This window comes from Temnothorax nylanderi, unplaced genomic scaffold (genome assembly GCF_030848795.1).
Source record: "Temnothorax nylanderi isolate EJ_2023f unplaced genomic scaffold, tnyl_v1.0 TNYL_tig0330_pilon, whole genome shotgun sequence".
Lineage (NCBI taxonomy): Eukaryota > Metazoa > Arthropoda > Insecta > Hymenoptera > Formicidae > Temnothorax > Temnothorax nylanderi.
This window is the reverse complement of record NW_027249392.1, coordinates 161,868-179,378: the sequence shown is the minus strand read 5'-3', so window position 1 is coordinate 179,378 and position 17,511 is coordinate 161,868. Positions and strand designations below refer to the sequence as shown.

At 31.0% G+C, this 17,511-nt stretch overlaps 2 pseudogenes; both read left to right on the top strand.

Annotated features, from left to right (window-relative positions):
• Window positions 1-2,952: 2,952 nt before the first annotated feature.
• LOC139781339 (uncharacterized) lies at window positions 2,953-4,927 on the top strand (annotated as a pseudogene).
• A 24-nt stretch (window positions 4,928-4,951) lies between these two features.
• Window positions 4,952-15,765, top strand: LOC139781338 (uncharacterized; annotated as a pseudogene).
• The last annotated feature ends 1,746 nt before the right edge of the window (window positions 15,766-17,511 follow it).

The window sequence follows — 17,511 nt, the reverse complement described above, 5'->3', positions numbered from 1 at the left end:
AGAGCAGCAAGAAATATGCCTATTCGGGAACCTCAGTATGTCATCGAAGCGCAAGAAGCGGCTAGAAAACATGACATAAAAGTGGAAAGTGTTATCAAAAGCACTACCACTGTTGCTATTCCAGAAATGGAGCAAGATGACGATTACATTATAACTGATTATTCAAAACGAGATCTAACTGAGGATGACATAAAAAGACAAAAAAATGTTAGATGATGTAATAACTTCTCTCCCATTAGTGAAGAATAATATTTTGTCTATAAATAGTAAATTAAATGATGAATCGTTAGATCTATTTTTACGCATTGTAAGAGAGACTTCTTGCTTTGAAACACAAAGTGTGTTATACTTACAATACCCGCACTTAATTGAAGCTAGTCGTAGCAATAAAAGCTTACAAATTATTGGCGGAACTTGCACAGATCATTGGCAATGTATTTATTTTGATGGCACCAAACTTCATGTGTACGGCAGCCTATCTGGTACTACGTATGATAAATTGGCTGCTAAAGAGAAAGAATATATTCGCCTTCGTTATCCTAAACGAAATATGATATAATTTGTGAAAAAGTACAAATAATACAACAGGATTCCATTTCTTGCGGAATTTATGCTGCGGCTTTCGCTACAACTGTAGCCTTGAAAGGAAATCCTTGTAATGAAAAATATTCTACTGACATAAAATGCATGAGACGTCATTTATTTACAATTCTAGAAAGCAAAAAATTATTGCCTTTCCCGAATTAATATTTTTCATTATTTAACACATCTTTGTAAGTTTTTATTGCTGCCATTATGCAAAAAGAAACAACGATAAAATAAGATGGTAGAAGTTATTTGCAATCGTCATTGTATAGAACATATATAGTAACATAAAAATTTCGGAGAGACGATAAAAGAATATTGGTTGCGTTCTCACGGGAATGGGCGTTGGAGGGGCCCATTCTATAATCTCAATATTTAATTTTTTTTTTGAAATAATATTAATATTTGTTTATATTAAAATATTAATTATTAATTATTAATAATATTATTATTTATTATTATTTATTATTATTATTAATTTAATTTTATACATTATATTTTAGTTTTGAAAATAGTGCATTGCAAATTAGATCGCAATTTGAACTGAGGTGATTGCGTCCCAAAGTGTTAAACTCAGATAGGTTTTGCTTTGCAATGTACTATTTTCAAAATAAATACATAATAATAGATAAAAAGTAAATTATATTAATGAGCTTGCATATAAAAGAACAAGAAATATTTTATAAAGTATACTTCCCATAATATGGTTGAGGTCACTTTGCGACGCGATCATAACTCAGTTTAAATTGCGATCCACTCGAATTATTAATTCGTGTTGTTTATTACTAATTAACATTCTAATATTATATAACATTGTTTTACTTTCAGATTTAATAAATATGTATGTATGTATGTAAATGTTACGTCCTGTGGACTCCACGATTTCCCTCTTTCGCGGAAACCTCTTAAAAATTTAGAGTAGCTTTTAAGATTAAAAACAGAACCGAGCGGTTGTCCATCGACAAGTGAGTTACGACCTCGACGCTATTTTTTATTTTTCCCTTATGTTTGCTGAACGAGATCGAGAAATCGAGAGAAAACTTCCAGACGACAAAATCCATACAGACAAAGCATATACAACTACGTTTTATCTGGCCCACAGAGCATTTTGAGATCTACAACTCTGTACAAACTTTAGTAGCAAGTTCTATAAGCAGAAATAAGACAAAATATTTTATATAAACATAGATCTCAAAATGCTTTTTTAAAGAAAGTTATAGCAAAAGTTAGAATTTTGTATCGAGGAAATAATAATTTTGCCATGAATAAGTAACATGCCAATTATTTTATTCTTCTAATTGTATTTGTTATTTAAAATGATTGAAGGTAATTGTGAAAACTTTTATGATTACTAGTACCAAGCAGTATATACCATGTAGAACATTGTCCCAAAAAGTGGAAGTTTGTATTATTGTATACAGCTGCAGAAATAAAGCAAAATTGACATAAAATCTCTAGAGTGATAAATTCAATATTACATTGTATAGCTTGTATTGACAGGGATAGACAGGAGAGAAGGACGGTACTTTAAAATACAAACTTAAATAAAATTGTTTTTTATACATTTCGTATTTTGGTTATAACTTTCTAATGAAGCATTTTGGAGATGTATGTTTATGTAACATTTTTTTCTTATTTCTGCTCATAGAACATGGTACTAAATGTAATGTATTCTGTATTTTATTCTATTTATTTTATTAAGCACCATTTAAAAGAAAGATAAATTACAGTAAAACCTATAGAATTTTGAATATTATATTCATAATATTTTAGGATATCTACATTAATTTCCCACACATAAAAGAATTGCAGAAACTACTGAATAATTTAAGGATAGCAAAATTTTTAATTATTAATTACAGTTTATTTAATTTTCAACGTTTTCTAATTGATAAAGATATTATATTATCACGGTCTGGAATGTTCAGGTTTTTAATTTATCACATTCAATATTTCATCTAGAATATTATTTGTATTTTGCTCAATATTTCCGTTTCTAATTTTATTAACATGTAAATTTTGATAATATTAAAAATTTATATTGTTATTTTAAATATCACTTTATTTATGATCATTTTATTATTGCCACAATATTTCAAGTAATATATTTTATGTAATATATAATACTATGGTTAAAATTATGAATTAATAACAATTATAATAATGGATTTAAACAGAGTCAAAATGAGTGGAAAACGAAAAAGGAAAGATATCTCAGCTATGTCAAAACGACAATTAAGTAGATTGACTAAACAAGAATCAGAACTTATTTCTGCATCTGTGTTAAATATGACTGCCATATCATCACATAAGAATATTAATGATAAATGTACAAATGTGGGAAATATCTTAGAAATTAAATCTGATATGACAGGTAGTCAAAGCGATGCACAAATAACTGAAAAAGACAATGTTTTTAATGAAGAAAACAGCAATAACGATGTATTAATGAATTATGAACATTTCGATACAGACGAATATTTAAATGAGCATACTTCCAATTCTCTACAATGCATTACAAGAATTTCTTGCGATGAATCAATAGCTCATGTGGCATCTGAAAATACAAACAGCAATTTTGAAAATAATCTTGTTGTCTGGGCTACGGAATATCAAATTAAACATAATGCTTTGAAAGCACTACTTCTGAAATTAAAACAACATTCTTGTTTTTCGACATTATTGACAGATCCACGATCATTTTTAAAAACACCACGAACACAAACTACACGTGTAGTAGTACCAGGAATATACTATCATTTTGGATTAAAAAATGTTATACTAAATGCATTGACATTACAAAAAAAAAATATTGATTGTGTCCAAATTACGATAAACATTGATGGATTACCATTGTCAAGGTCATCGCAACAACAATTTTGGCCTATATTAGGCTCAATCCTTCCTTATAACAACGTATTTGTCATCGGAATTTGCTATGGAAATGAAAAACCAGCAGACGCAAATGATTTTTTACAAGACTTCGTTAATGAAGCAATAGAAATATGTGAGAATGGTATTGACATCGATAATCGTAACATACAATGTAGAATTGAAGCATTGATCTGTGATGCACCAGCCAAAGCATTTGCTTTATGTATAAAAGGACATTCAGGATATTCCAGTTGCACTAAGTGCATTACTGAAGGAGAATAAAAACATAAAATATCGGATATGCTTTCCACAAACGAATGCGCCACTTAGAACAGATGAGGATTTTATGCAAAAAGTTGACGATAATTATCATAATCCAGATGTAACATGTTGCTTGTTAAGAATACCTCATTTTCGACCTGTCACAAATGTTCCTCTAGATCCCATGCACTTACTGTATTTGGGAATTATGCGCAAATTAATTTATTTATGGCTTGGTGGAGATTTAGATTACCGTGTACCACATAGTGCAGTAAAAGAAATTTCTACACGTTTATTGACACAATTAAAACCATTCATACCTTCAGAATTTGCTAGAAAACCACGAGGGATGGATTGCGTAAAGTTGTGGAAAGCCACAGAATACAGATTAATACTGCTATATACAGGGCCATTGGCTTTTAAATCTATTAAAAAAAAAAAATTATATACACATTTCATGATACTTCATGTAATTATCAGAATTATATCTTCGAAAGACTTACATGAATATTTATCCTATGCACAAGAACTAATTTTATTTTTTATTACAACATTTATAAAACTTTACGGAGCCCACAATGTGTCGCACAATGTTCATTGTCTAATGCATCTTGTAGATGATGTTAGAAAATTTGGATTACTTGAAAACTTCAGCGCATTTAAATTTGAAAATTATATGCAAACATTAAAGAAATTACTTAGAAAATCTGAAAAGCCATTACAACAAGTAGTACGGAGATGCACTGAGAAAGAAAGAAACTTGCCATTAGATGTATCACCATTACAAAATATTTCATCAGATTCTATTTTAACAAATCCAAATCTAATATCACCACATTCTGATGGCCCACTTACATCTGACTGCAATAATCCACAATATAAAGTTATTAAATATGATAGAATAACATTCAAAGTTGGAACAGTTGCAAATAATTGTTGTGGCTTAAGCGATGGTACTATTGTACGTATTGAAAATGTGGCACACTGTAAAAAGCGAAACATTCCTATGATTATAGGATATGAATTTTTGGAAAAAAAGGATCTTTTTGACGTTCCTTGTCCATCTTCCTTGCTTGGGATATATTCTGTATATTTGTTGTCACATTTGAAATCATGGCCATTACAAAGTGTGATAAAGAAATATGTACAATTACCTTGTGGAAATGATAAATTTGCCGTTTTCCCACTATTACATATTGAAACATAATGTGCTCATTGGTATGGTACTAGGATGACAGGAAAAAAATTATATTCCATCGTTGAATTTGAAGATGGGCTTCAAGTTATTCCAAATAATTGATTCAGCGCAGATTTGAAAACAGTTTTTTGGCCACATTATACAAGTAACAAACGATATGATACAGCAGTTAAATTAATGGAACAGCCTAATGAATCTACATGGATGGAACACTCAATTAGAAAAATATTCGGGACATTTTGTAAGTAATACTTTCTGATTTTCTTTTTATTAAAACTAATTAAAATATTGTGTATGATGTATATAAAATAAATATATATACATTTTTAAATATTATAACATAGGTTTGTACGTTGTTTCTGTTAAGGTTATTTTAGTCCATCTATCAGAAAGAATACAAATTTACTTTATATTTATTTACTGTGGCCTAGTTTACACTGATTTCTTGATACGCGTATCAAATAGTATATTTTAGGTGATCAGCCAATAATCAAACTAATTTACTAGTTATTTACTATTTAATATGTATATCAAGTGATCGGTGTAAACTAGGCCTGTATGATAATATAGTGATTCAAATTAAATATTAAAAATAATAACATATTAATATAAATTTTATTTATTTTAACTTTTTTTCCACTTTTTATAAATAGAGATGATAGTTTCAAATATAAATGGATATTAATGCTACCATACATTATTATATATTATTTGCAAATGAAAACATTTAAATATAATGTTGTAATCATATTTTTAATGATCTAAAGCAACGTACAAAGGTCTAAGATATACACAAAGAAATAACGTTTTTGACTACACCTAATGGTTTACTAGCTCATTAGTAAACCAGTCCAGTAAAAAACGTTAATAAATTTATTACAATAATATAATGTTGTTTTTTCCCTTTTCAGCTTGTTATGAAAAGGCGAGAAAAAAATTAAAGGATGCCGAAGATATTTCAGATTTAAATTCCTGTACAGAAACAGAAGAATATTTAAAAAAATCACGAAAAGACAGAGCTGCTAAAAATCAGAATAACTCGTCGAGTAATAGTGATGAATCATCTGAAGACAAATTATTCGAAAATGTCCCAAAAGTTTCGCAGAAACAAATAAGTACTACACACACTAAAAGAAAATTTTTGCAAAAAGGTAAAAATCTAATGATATAGCAATAATAGATATATGAAAATAATTATTTATAGTACATAATAAACTAAAATTAATTTAGGAAATACGAATGTCTCTTGTGCAACAAATATAAATGGATATTAATGCTACCATACATTATTATATATTATTCGCAAATGAAAACATTTAAATATCATGTTGTAATCATATTTTTAATGGTCTAAAGCAACGTGCAAAGGTCCAAGATATACACAAAGAGATAGCGTTTTTGACTATACCTAAGTGCTGGTCTACAACTTTGCTTTAAAGAATATTTAAGCTCTAAGCTGTAAGAAATTGACCAATCACAGTCGAGTATTCTCTTTTCATTTTATTGCGATTGGTCAATTTCTTACGGCTTAGAGCTTAAATATCTTTTAAAGCAAGGTTGTAGACCAGCACTAATGATTTACTACCTCATTAGTAAACCAGTCCAGTAAAAAACGTTAATAAATTGATTACAATAATATAATGTTGTTTTGTTCTTTTTCAGCTTGTTATGAAAAGACGAAGAAAAAATTAAAGGATGCTGAAGATATTTCAGATACAAATTCCTGTACAGAAATAAAAGAACATTTAAGAAAATCGCGAAAAGACAGAGCTGCTAAAAATCAGAATAACTCGTCGAGTAATAGTGATCAATCATCTGAAGACGAATTATTGGAAAATGTCCCAAAAGTTTCGCAGAAACAAATAAGTACTACACACAGTAAAAGAACAGTTATGCAAAAAGGTAAAAATCTAATGATATAGCAATAGATATATGAAAATGATTATTTATATTACATAATAAATTAAAATTAATTTAGGAAATGCAAATGTTTCCTGTGCAACAAGTCAAGTTAAACTAAGTAAAAATAAGTTAATAATGAAAGATGTCAAACCATGTTCTGAAATAACGACAAACAAAGATTCCCGTCAGTATAATCTCTTTAAAAGAAAACAACTTGAAATTATAATAAAAGCGGAAAGAGTAAATAAAAATAAATAAATTTATATTGAAGTTTGGAAATATTTATAAAGAAATAATGCAATAATGAAAATAGATAAGTTGATATGAAATTATTGAATTTTTTCAGAATTACAGCAGTATAAGAGTACTGATGCATCAATATCAAATGTCATGTGTAGATCCAAGAATTTTTTACAAGGTAATCATGGATACATTAATACTTTTTTACAATTTTAGAATGCATAAAAAGGGTACCTCACGTTAAGATAGGCAAAATGCCATTGTCAATGAAACGGAAAAATGACTTTGGATTTGCATAAGTACACTAAAAAAAGAATTTTCTACGATTTTTCCGACCATCCATCCCTCCTCCTTTTCCTAGTGGCACCAAAAAACCGCTTTTTTCAAAAATTATTTTTTTTCTCCGGTTCCTTCATGTTAAAAATTTTGAAAAAATTTGAGAATATAGCTTATAAAAAGTACTTAGCACACAATTTTTTTTAGCTTTAGGCGCGTTGAATACCTAACCTAAAAAAATAAAATAAATATTTGAATCAATTTTTTTTTAATTTCTTTGATAGTTACAGGTCTAATTACTCTAGAAAATTGTATATTTTAGTGTTCTACATGTATTAGAATTTTTTCAGATTTTTCGGAATGGTGGGCCCTACTCAAAAATGCGAAAAAACTCTATTTTTAGCCACTTTTGGGCCTTTTATGGTCCTCAAATGATTGATAGTGCCTTAACTGACTCTAAAATAAACATAATATATTACTTTTGGATATATGTTGTCAATATTTGATACATTCCGATACGTCTCATATGTTTTTGAGCATGAAATCAGTCATAACTCAACGAGAAAACCCTACTTTTTGTATAAAAGTGCCTATTTTTCGTCGATTTCTGGATTTTTGGTTATTTTATCTAAGTTTTTTTGCATATGATTGGTAAATGTGAATATAAATATAATAAAAAATTGTACCTTTTATACATATATTTCAAAGAAATCGTTCATTTATTCAAATATATACATTTTCATGAAAAAAAAATTAATTTTTATGATTCCATGATCGTCTCTTTAATCCTCCTCGTCACTATCTTCCTCAATTACTGGTGTTACTTCTTCGAAGTCAAACAATGTTGTAAGTATCTCAGCTGGTCGAATAATCCTTGACAAGTATCTTGCATGAGACAAGTAAAAAACTATGGCGACTATATGCGAGCAACACCCTATAGTTCTGTTACCATTAGCGCAGTTACAGCAATAACGTCTGACACCGTTGAGTCCCACACTATCAGGTTGATATTACAAATCTTATTTACAATATCAACCTGATAGTGTGGGACTCAACGGTGTCAGACGTTATTGCTGTAACTGCGCTAATGGTAACAGAACTATAGGGTGTTGCTCGCATATAGCCGCCATAGTTTTTTACCTGTCTCATGCAAGATACTTGTCAAGGATTATTCGACCAGCTGAGATACTTACAACATTGTTTGACTTCGAAGAAGTAACACCAGTAATTGAGGAAGATAGTGACGAGGAGGATTAAAGAGACGATCATGGAATCATAAAAATTAATTTTTTTTCATGAAAATGTATATATTTGAATAAATGAACGATTTCTTTGAAATATATGTATAAGAGGTACAATTTTTTATTATATTTATATTCACATTTACCAATCATATGCAAAAAAACTTAGATAAAATAACCAAAAATCCAGAAATCGACGAAAAATAGGCACTTTTATACAAAAAGTAGGGTTTTCTCGTTGAGTTATGACTGATTTCATGCTCAAAAACATATGAGACGTATCGGAATGTATCAAATATTGACAACATATATCCAAAAGTAATATATTATGTTTATTTTAGAGTCAGTTAAGGCACTATCAATCATTTGAGGACCATAAAAGGCCCAAAAGTGGTTAAAAATAGGGTTTTTCGCATTTTTGAGTACGGCCCACCATTCCGAAAAATCTGAAAAAATTCTAATACATGTAGAACACTAAAATATACAATTTTCTAGAGTAATTAGACCTGCAACTATCAAAGAAATTAGAAAAAAATTGATTCAAATATTTATTTTATTTTTTTAAGTTAGGTATTCAACGCGCCTAAAGCTAAAAAAAATTGTGTGCTAAGTACTTTTTATAAGCTATATTCTCAAATTTTTTCAAAATTTTTAACATAAAGGAACCGGAGAAAAAAAATAATTGTCGAAAAAAGCGGTTTTTTGGTGCCACTAGGAAAAGAAGGAGGGAAGGATGGTCGGAAAAATCGTAGAAAATTCTTGTTTTAGTGTACTTATGCAAATCCAAAGTCATTTTTCCGTTTCATTGACAGTGGCATTTTGCCTATCTTAACGTGGGGTACCCTTTGATGAACAATTTCATAATTTTTGCTTTTGTGAGGATTATTGACAAAAAATATCTTAGGGCTGAGCAGAATAGCTGACTTATAATTTTAAGATAATGTTTTATGATTTAAATGTTTGTTTTTAGTAACGCACAATCCTGTCTTGTGTCTCAAATCTTACATATATTGACACTTTATACACAAGTTTAAGACTTAAGATACAAGACAGGATTGTGCGTCTATTAAAAACAATGATTTAAAGCATGAAACTTTGTCTTAAAATTATAAATCAGCTATACTGCTCAGGCCCTTAATGGTTCAGTATCTATGTATACAGAATAAACAAAAAAATAATAGTTACATTTAACATAATTTAGCGTTTTATACTAATGCTGATTGGTGTATTGCTTTTGTTGTTTGATACATACATTTAAAAAATATATAAATTAGATTGATTAATTATCCAGCAGTTCCAAAATATTGTTTGTTTTTTTGTAATGTTGATGGAATATATCATTAAAATTTGACATATTCAATGATACATCTTTGTACATCTGTTGTATCAAATTTTTTACATTTGACATTAATGACCGCTGTTACACGGCGCCGTTAATCGGGTTTAATAACATCGGTAGTTCTTAGACTAGCCAATCACACTCATTCTTCAAAAGAAGGGAATAGCTGTGATTTGCCAGCCTAAGAACTACCGATGTTATTAAACCCGACGTGTAACACCGGTCAATGTGTAAGAACTATACCTTTTGATATATTATAATAAAAGTAATAACTTATTATGAATAAAAGTTATAAAATATAACAAGTGTTGCAATAATAATTATATATAGTATAATTGTATATAATTATAGTAAGATAACTATATATGATGTTTTATTTTAATTTTAGCACTATAATATCTTGGGAATTAATGATTTTATTGAAAAATGTTTAAGACAAGTTATAGGGTTTGGTAAGGGCCATCAGATAAGCTGACTTTTTGGGCCTCACTTCAGACCCAACAAGACCTAACTTGATTTTTTTTAGTGGAAACCCCAATTTTTTATTGTACCATCTTTTTCTACTAATTAATTTGAACAACTTTTGTCTGAAACATTTTTTTATCTGCCCTAATATTTTTTGAGATATTCAAGGAAAACTTGGTAACTTTTTCAATATTTATATATAACTAACAATATCTTGATAATTGTTTGTCAGAGGAAAGAATGGTACAGGACTTTTTGATTTGATTTTGTCTCAAGAATATGCTATTGCAATAGTACTTTAATTTTTTTTAATATTTGTATATGCATCTCATTGGAGCTCTCATGCATACACAAATATTTAAAAAAAAATGGAGTACTATTGCAATAGCATTTTCTTGAGACAAATTCAAGTTAAAAAGTTCTGTACCACTTTTTCCTCCAAAATAATTATCGAGCTATCATAAGCTAAATATTCAAAAAGTTACCAAGTCTATCTTGAATATCTCAAAAAGTATTAGGCAAATAAAAAAATGTTTCGGACAAAAGTTATTCATATTAATTAATAGGAAAAGATAGTATAATAAAAAATTGGGACTTTAACTAAAAAAAAATCAAGTTAAGTCTTATTAGTTTTAAAGTGAGTGCCAGACCTAAAATTTAATCAGCTCATCTGATAGCCCTCTCCAAACTCTACAACTTTCATCTGAAACATTTTTCAATAAAATCATCAGTTCCCGAGATATTACAGTGCAAAAGTTAAAATAGAACACCCTTGTATACTTATTATATGTTTCAATTTTATACTTACTTTTGTGATATTATTATATATTAAATAACAGAAATCTCAGAAGAATTGATATAATCAAGATAATTAATATTATTACAATTAAATATTTTGTTATTTTTAGAACTACAATCAAAGTCACAAAACTTGCTAACTAAAAGCAAGCAACAAACTGCTGATCTAAACGTTGATGATGATGATTTAGGTATATTAGCATTTGTTATTTATTTGAATTAGAATATACTTCATAATATATTTTTTTGATATTTTTTTATATAGCTTCCGGTAAAAAAAATTTTTCATATAAAACCATATTTAAATATATACAATCATACATAAAATATATCCATACATGTTTTTATTCTTTTGTTATTCACTTATTATTTTTCTTGTACATCCGAACAGAGATTAAATAAAAGAAAGAAAACATGTATGGACATATTTTATATATGATTATATATAAATTTAAATATGCTTTTATAAGAAAAATTTTTTACCGGGAGTAAAGATAACTATATTCTTATTATATGCTTCAATTTTATACTTACTTTTGTGATATTATCATATATTAGATAACCGAAATCTCAGAAGAATTGGTACATTCAGGATAATTAATATTATTACAATTAAATCTTTTGTTATTTTTAGAACTACAATCAAAGTCACAAAACTTGCTAACTAAAAGCAAGCAACAAACTGCTGATCTAAACGTTGATGATGATGATTTAGGTATATTAGCATTTGTTATTTATTTGAATTAGAATATACTTCATAATATATTTTTTTGATATTTTTTTATATAACTTCCAGTAAAAAAAATTTTTCATATAAAAACATATTTAAATATATACAATCATACATAAAATATGTCCATACATGTTTTCATTCTTTTGTTATTCACTTATTATTTTTCTTGTACACACAAACAGAGATTAAATAAAAGAAAGAAAACATGTATGGACATATTTTATATATGATTATATATAATATGTTTAAGTATGTTTTTATATAAAAACTTTTTAACTGGGAGTAAAGATAACTATATTCTTATTATATGCTTCAATTTTTTATATTTAAAATTTGCATTTTATTTATATGTTTTTATTAGCATAACTATAATATTTTTATTTATTTACAGTAACTGGAAATTTTCGCCGATTTGTTATTAAAAAACTGATATCCTTGGAGATAAAAATGAATATAATCCAAAAACATCAAAAGTTAATTTTAGAGAAACAGTCAGTTAGTACCTTGAATTTAGAAGAAACAGAAGTCGACATTTTCGATCATCTACCACTGACAAATGAAAATGAACTTGAAGCGTTAGAAAGCAAGTTAAACAATGACTCAGCTTATAGAAAACATATGGTAAGTTATACACTTGTTGTTCTACATAGAATATTTATGAAAATAATTGTAATTTAATAATATTATACAATTACTGGATAACATAGTAAATGTAAACGTTTGCAATACTAAAAAATAATATAATATAGATAGATATAAATATTAATGTGCAAGATAATTTTTTATTTATAAATATTCTAAAGTTGCATATCACCTTAAGACCTAACATATTAACATTTTGTTATGTAAAAGTTCATTTGTATTCAAAGTTTGCTTTCATAATAGTTTTCTATTTCATTTCTCAAGATTTAAATTTTTATTAGAGTATATTTTTACTACAGCATCATACTAACATTAGGCAAAACATCTAACTAATATTAACAGTGTAATTATATTTTAGATTAAACAATTGGCTCGAATTATGTGCCAAGATATGAAAATGTCGTGCATTCGACTAATGAGACAGATTTTTACAAATCAGTTGGCAATGCAATATAGTTGGTACGGAGCAAAGAAGAAAAATATATTTTCACACTTACAATTGTGTAAAGTAATTATATGTAAGTAAAATAAATTCAAAATTGTAATTTTAAATTTTGAATTATTAAACTACATAATTTTGTATATAAATAAATATATATATATATATATATATGGGGCAAAATTTGTCAACCGGGACACCGGCCTGCCCATAATTGTTTTCATCGCAGAAAAACGACCTTGCGCCTAGAGGTAGCTATGGGTAAGAGCTATCGAAAGCCGTGTGCAACTTTGCAGAATTCAAAATGGCGGTTCCAAGATGGCGCTTCAAAGTGCCAAAAATCTCTTCGTTCTCATATGAACCTTGGATCTTTAGCTCATTCATGATTAAAACAGCTCTAAAATGACCTGTGTTAGAGTTAATAGTAGGTTGACCACGAATCAGTAGCTGGGTGATCGAAATTTGGGATGGTAATCCAATATGGTGGCCAGAAACTTCATTTACGCACCGCAAACTACTGACAATTGACCGGATCTACTTGAAAATGGTTGTGCCAGTGGTTCATGGACTGTATATGACAAATCCGATCCCAAAGAAGCAAAATCCAAAATGGCGATGATCGGAATCCAAGATGGTGATCCAATATGGCGTTCGATCCACTCTGTATTGTAAGTCACTGGAAATTCAGCAGATCCACTCAAAAATGATTGCGTGGATGATTTTGGGACTGCTCATCATAGATCTGACCTCAGTCAAGCCAAATCCAAAATGGCAGATCCAATATGGTGGCTGAACACTCCATTACGTACTGCAAATCCTTGAAAACCTGTCGGATCCTCTCGAAAATAATCCTGTAGGAGTTTTTACGGCTTCTCATTGAGAATTCGGTCCCAAAGAAACCAAGTAGGCATAGACATGATCTGATACGAAACAGATGGGACCCTAGATTTTGGCAGAATAATCCAAGTTGACGAACGGGTGAAAGGATTGGTTCCTTTGATATGTCGATTAAAAAAATAAAAAATTCGGAAAAATTAAAAAAATAAGAAAAGAAATGCAGGCTTTATTCAAATATAAAGACAGTCTTAACCCTGTAAAATGCAGAAAGCTTTTCTGATTGGAGATGACAGCTGATACCGTTCGATATTAGGTGTGGTTTGAAATGATGTAGGTGTCAGATGATGTTTGAACCAAATGATATAGTAATATAAGAATGAGACGAAGGAAAAGGTCAGTCCCACGAAGTCGGTGAATCCCAATAATGTTAGAATACGTGAGAGGACGGGTTAGCACAATAACATGCGAGTTTACTTTGCTAGATCATTACTACACAATGGACATTGATGAGAGCAAATTAATCGACATATCAAAGGAACCAATCCTTTCACCCGTTCGTCAACTTTGATTATTCTGCCAAAATCTAGGGTCCCATCTGTTTCGTATCAGATCATGTCTATGCCTACTTGGTTTCTTTGGGACCGAATTCTCAATGAGAAGCCGTAAAAACTCCTACAGGACTATTTTCGAGAGGATCCGACAGGTTTTCAAGGATTTGCAGTACGTAATAGAGTGTTCAGCCACCATATTGGATCTGCCATTTTGGATTTGGCATGACTGAGGTCAGATCTATGATGAGCAGTCCCAAAATCATCCACGCAATCATTTTTGAGTGGATCTGCTGAATTTCCAGTGACTTACAATACAGAGTGGATCGAACGCCATATTGGATCACCATCTTGGATTCCGATCATCGCCATTTTGGATTTTGCTTCTTTGGGATCGGATTTGTCATATACAGTCTATGAACCACTCGCACAACCATTTTCAAGTAGATCCGGTCAATTGTCAGTAGTTTGCGGTGCGTAAATGAAGTTTCTGGCCACCATATTGGATTACCATCCCAAATTTCGATCACCCAGCTACTGATTCGTGGTCAACCTACTATTAACTCTAACACAGGTCATTTTAGAGCTGTTTTAATCATGAATGAGCTAAAGATCCAAGGTTCATATGAGAACGAAGAGATTTTTGGCACTTTGAAGCGCCATCTTGGGACCGCCATTTTGAATTCTGCAAAGTTGCACACGGCTTTCGATAGCTCTTACCCATAGCTACCTCTAGGCGCAAGGTCGTTTTTCTGCAATGAAAACAATTATGGGCAGGCCGGTGTCCCGGTTGACAAATTTTGCCCCATATATATATTTATTTATAAATATATCTATAGTAATATACTTATTGAATTAAGTAAAGAGATATTTTTTTACAAATGTTGGTATTTTAAGCAATTTTTATTTATATATTAACATTGAAATAAATTTTTTCCTACATTTTGTAATCAACTTACACTTAAACAAATTATTTTGAAAATAATACAAATTACTAAAGTTTAAAAATTAATATGTTCCAGGTGTGATAAGAAAGGCTCATACGAATGCAACGGATGATCAGATATCAGCCCCGATAAAAATATGGTTAGCTCATGCCAAAGAACGGGCTGCCAAAGAAAAAAAGATATTTGAAGGAAGTGTGACCGCGGCAACGGCGGTGGCAGCAACGGTAGCGGCAGCGACAGCAGCACACGCACCGGCACAGATAAGTTAGACGGGCTGCCAATACCGCTCATTAGCGTGCCAGGCGCAGAAAACGCTGCAGGCCAATTATGAAAAGCGAATTTCTACCGACGTACACAACCGCGGCTCTCGGCAGCGCGGCGGTGGCGACGACGACGACGACCGCGCGGCCGTTTCGACGAGACGAACAAAGCCCGGTGGAAAAAAAATAGAAAAAAATGTATCGCCGCGGAAAAACGATCGGAACGTCGGCGCGGTCGGCCGATCGCGAATGAATTTTGCGGTTTCCTCGCGCGTCCGTGCGTGTGGACGTGCACGCGTGTACACGCGCGTCCGACGGACGGGTGTCAAAACGCGAGCGTGTTAAATGCGTGCGACGACCTATCGTCGCACGTCAAACTGCCGCGCCGCGTCGCCGAAAACCGCTGTCCTTTTCACGCGTTACAGGCATCCGACCGCTAATGCCGGTGATACCGAACTAATTATTACGCCCGAAGGGGTCACGATTGTGCGAGCTTGTGCTGTGTTGCCTGTTGCAAGTGTTGAGAAAAATTAAAGTAGATCACTGACTTTACTGAAAAACAAGTTACTTTTGAGTGTGTTATTTAAAAATATAATACTAACATAACATTTCATTATATCGTTATTTTATTCGTGAAATTTGCGCAATTACACGTATTTGAACAACTCTGTTCACGTCTTGCTTCATTATACTCCAGTTCATTGTAACAACGTACTCCGTGTCGCAGCGAAGAATGCGTCGGTGTTAGGTACAGGAACCGCAGACCTCAACATCGACGTTTTTCATGGCGTCGTCGCGGGTAATTTGCGCAAGCATGCGTTCGCGTGCGTGTTCGGTCAGCGTGTATCGTGCCAGGTTCGCCGGGAATCTCGCTTTTAGCGAATAAAGAGGTATTTTTTAGTTCGTATAAATTCCGATTATATGATATGTAGAGTATATGAATGTAGAAATATATATATGTGATTTATGTAATATGAAACATATATGATTTATGTGATATTAAATATATGTGCAATGTAAAATGAGAGACATTTTTATATCAAAAAGTAGATACTTTATATAAAAATGAATAAAAAGTGTGAAATAACATTTTTGTCTAAAGCTTTGTTTATATATGAATTAAATAATTTCACATTTTTATTTATTTTTTACATAAAATACCTACTTTTTTACCTTACACCTATATATTCCAATTATATATAAATTAATAATATGCTTAAAATATTTTATAAGTATACTGATAATATACCAGGAGATATTCTATAGTAGATACTGGTAATGTAATCGAAATATTTTTTTAATATACTCACAATATACAAAAAAATATTCTCAGTATATACTGAGTCAGCGTTTAGGGCAGACATTAGAACATCCTCAGTACATTCTCAAAATATCATGGACGTATTTCGAATATCAACAGGATATACACAATCTACGTTTGTGATATACTGAGTACATTCTCAGAATCTACCTGTGCTGTGTGGGGTAGAACGTGTTAACGCACCGAAAGCTCGCGAAAGACTGTCCGGGAGGAACGGGTCGAGTTCTCCCACCTTAGACTCACGCATGCGCTGAGTCTACATTTTTGGCGCGCAGCCATCGCACTGGCTGTTCGTACCTCGGGGTGTAGATGGTACGATTCCATCTGCACTTCGCGCACCGAGTCACTGTTGGGACTCGGCACCTAATCGAGAGATGCTACACTAAAGTGCAACGGCGTGAATTGGCTTTCGCGCTCGCGTGAACCAATCACGTCGCTGCACGGCGAAATTCGCGCAAGCGAACGAAAAGTCACTCGATTTGCACCGAGTGACTCTCAACGTCACAATAGACGAATCCTATGAAACCAGGTAAGTATACAGGTAAATCTACCCATTTCTAATTCTCCTCTTTCTTTTCAGGTACCCGGGATCGCTATGGAATCGT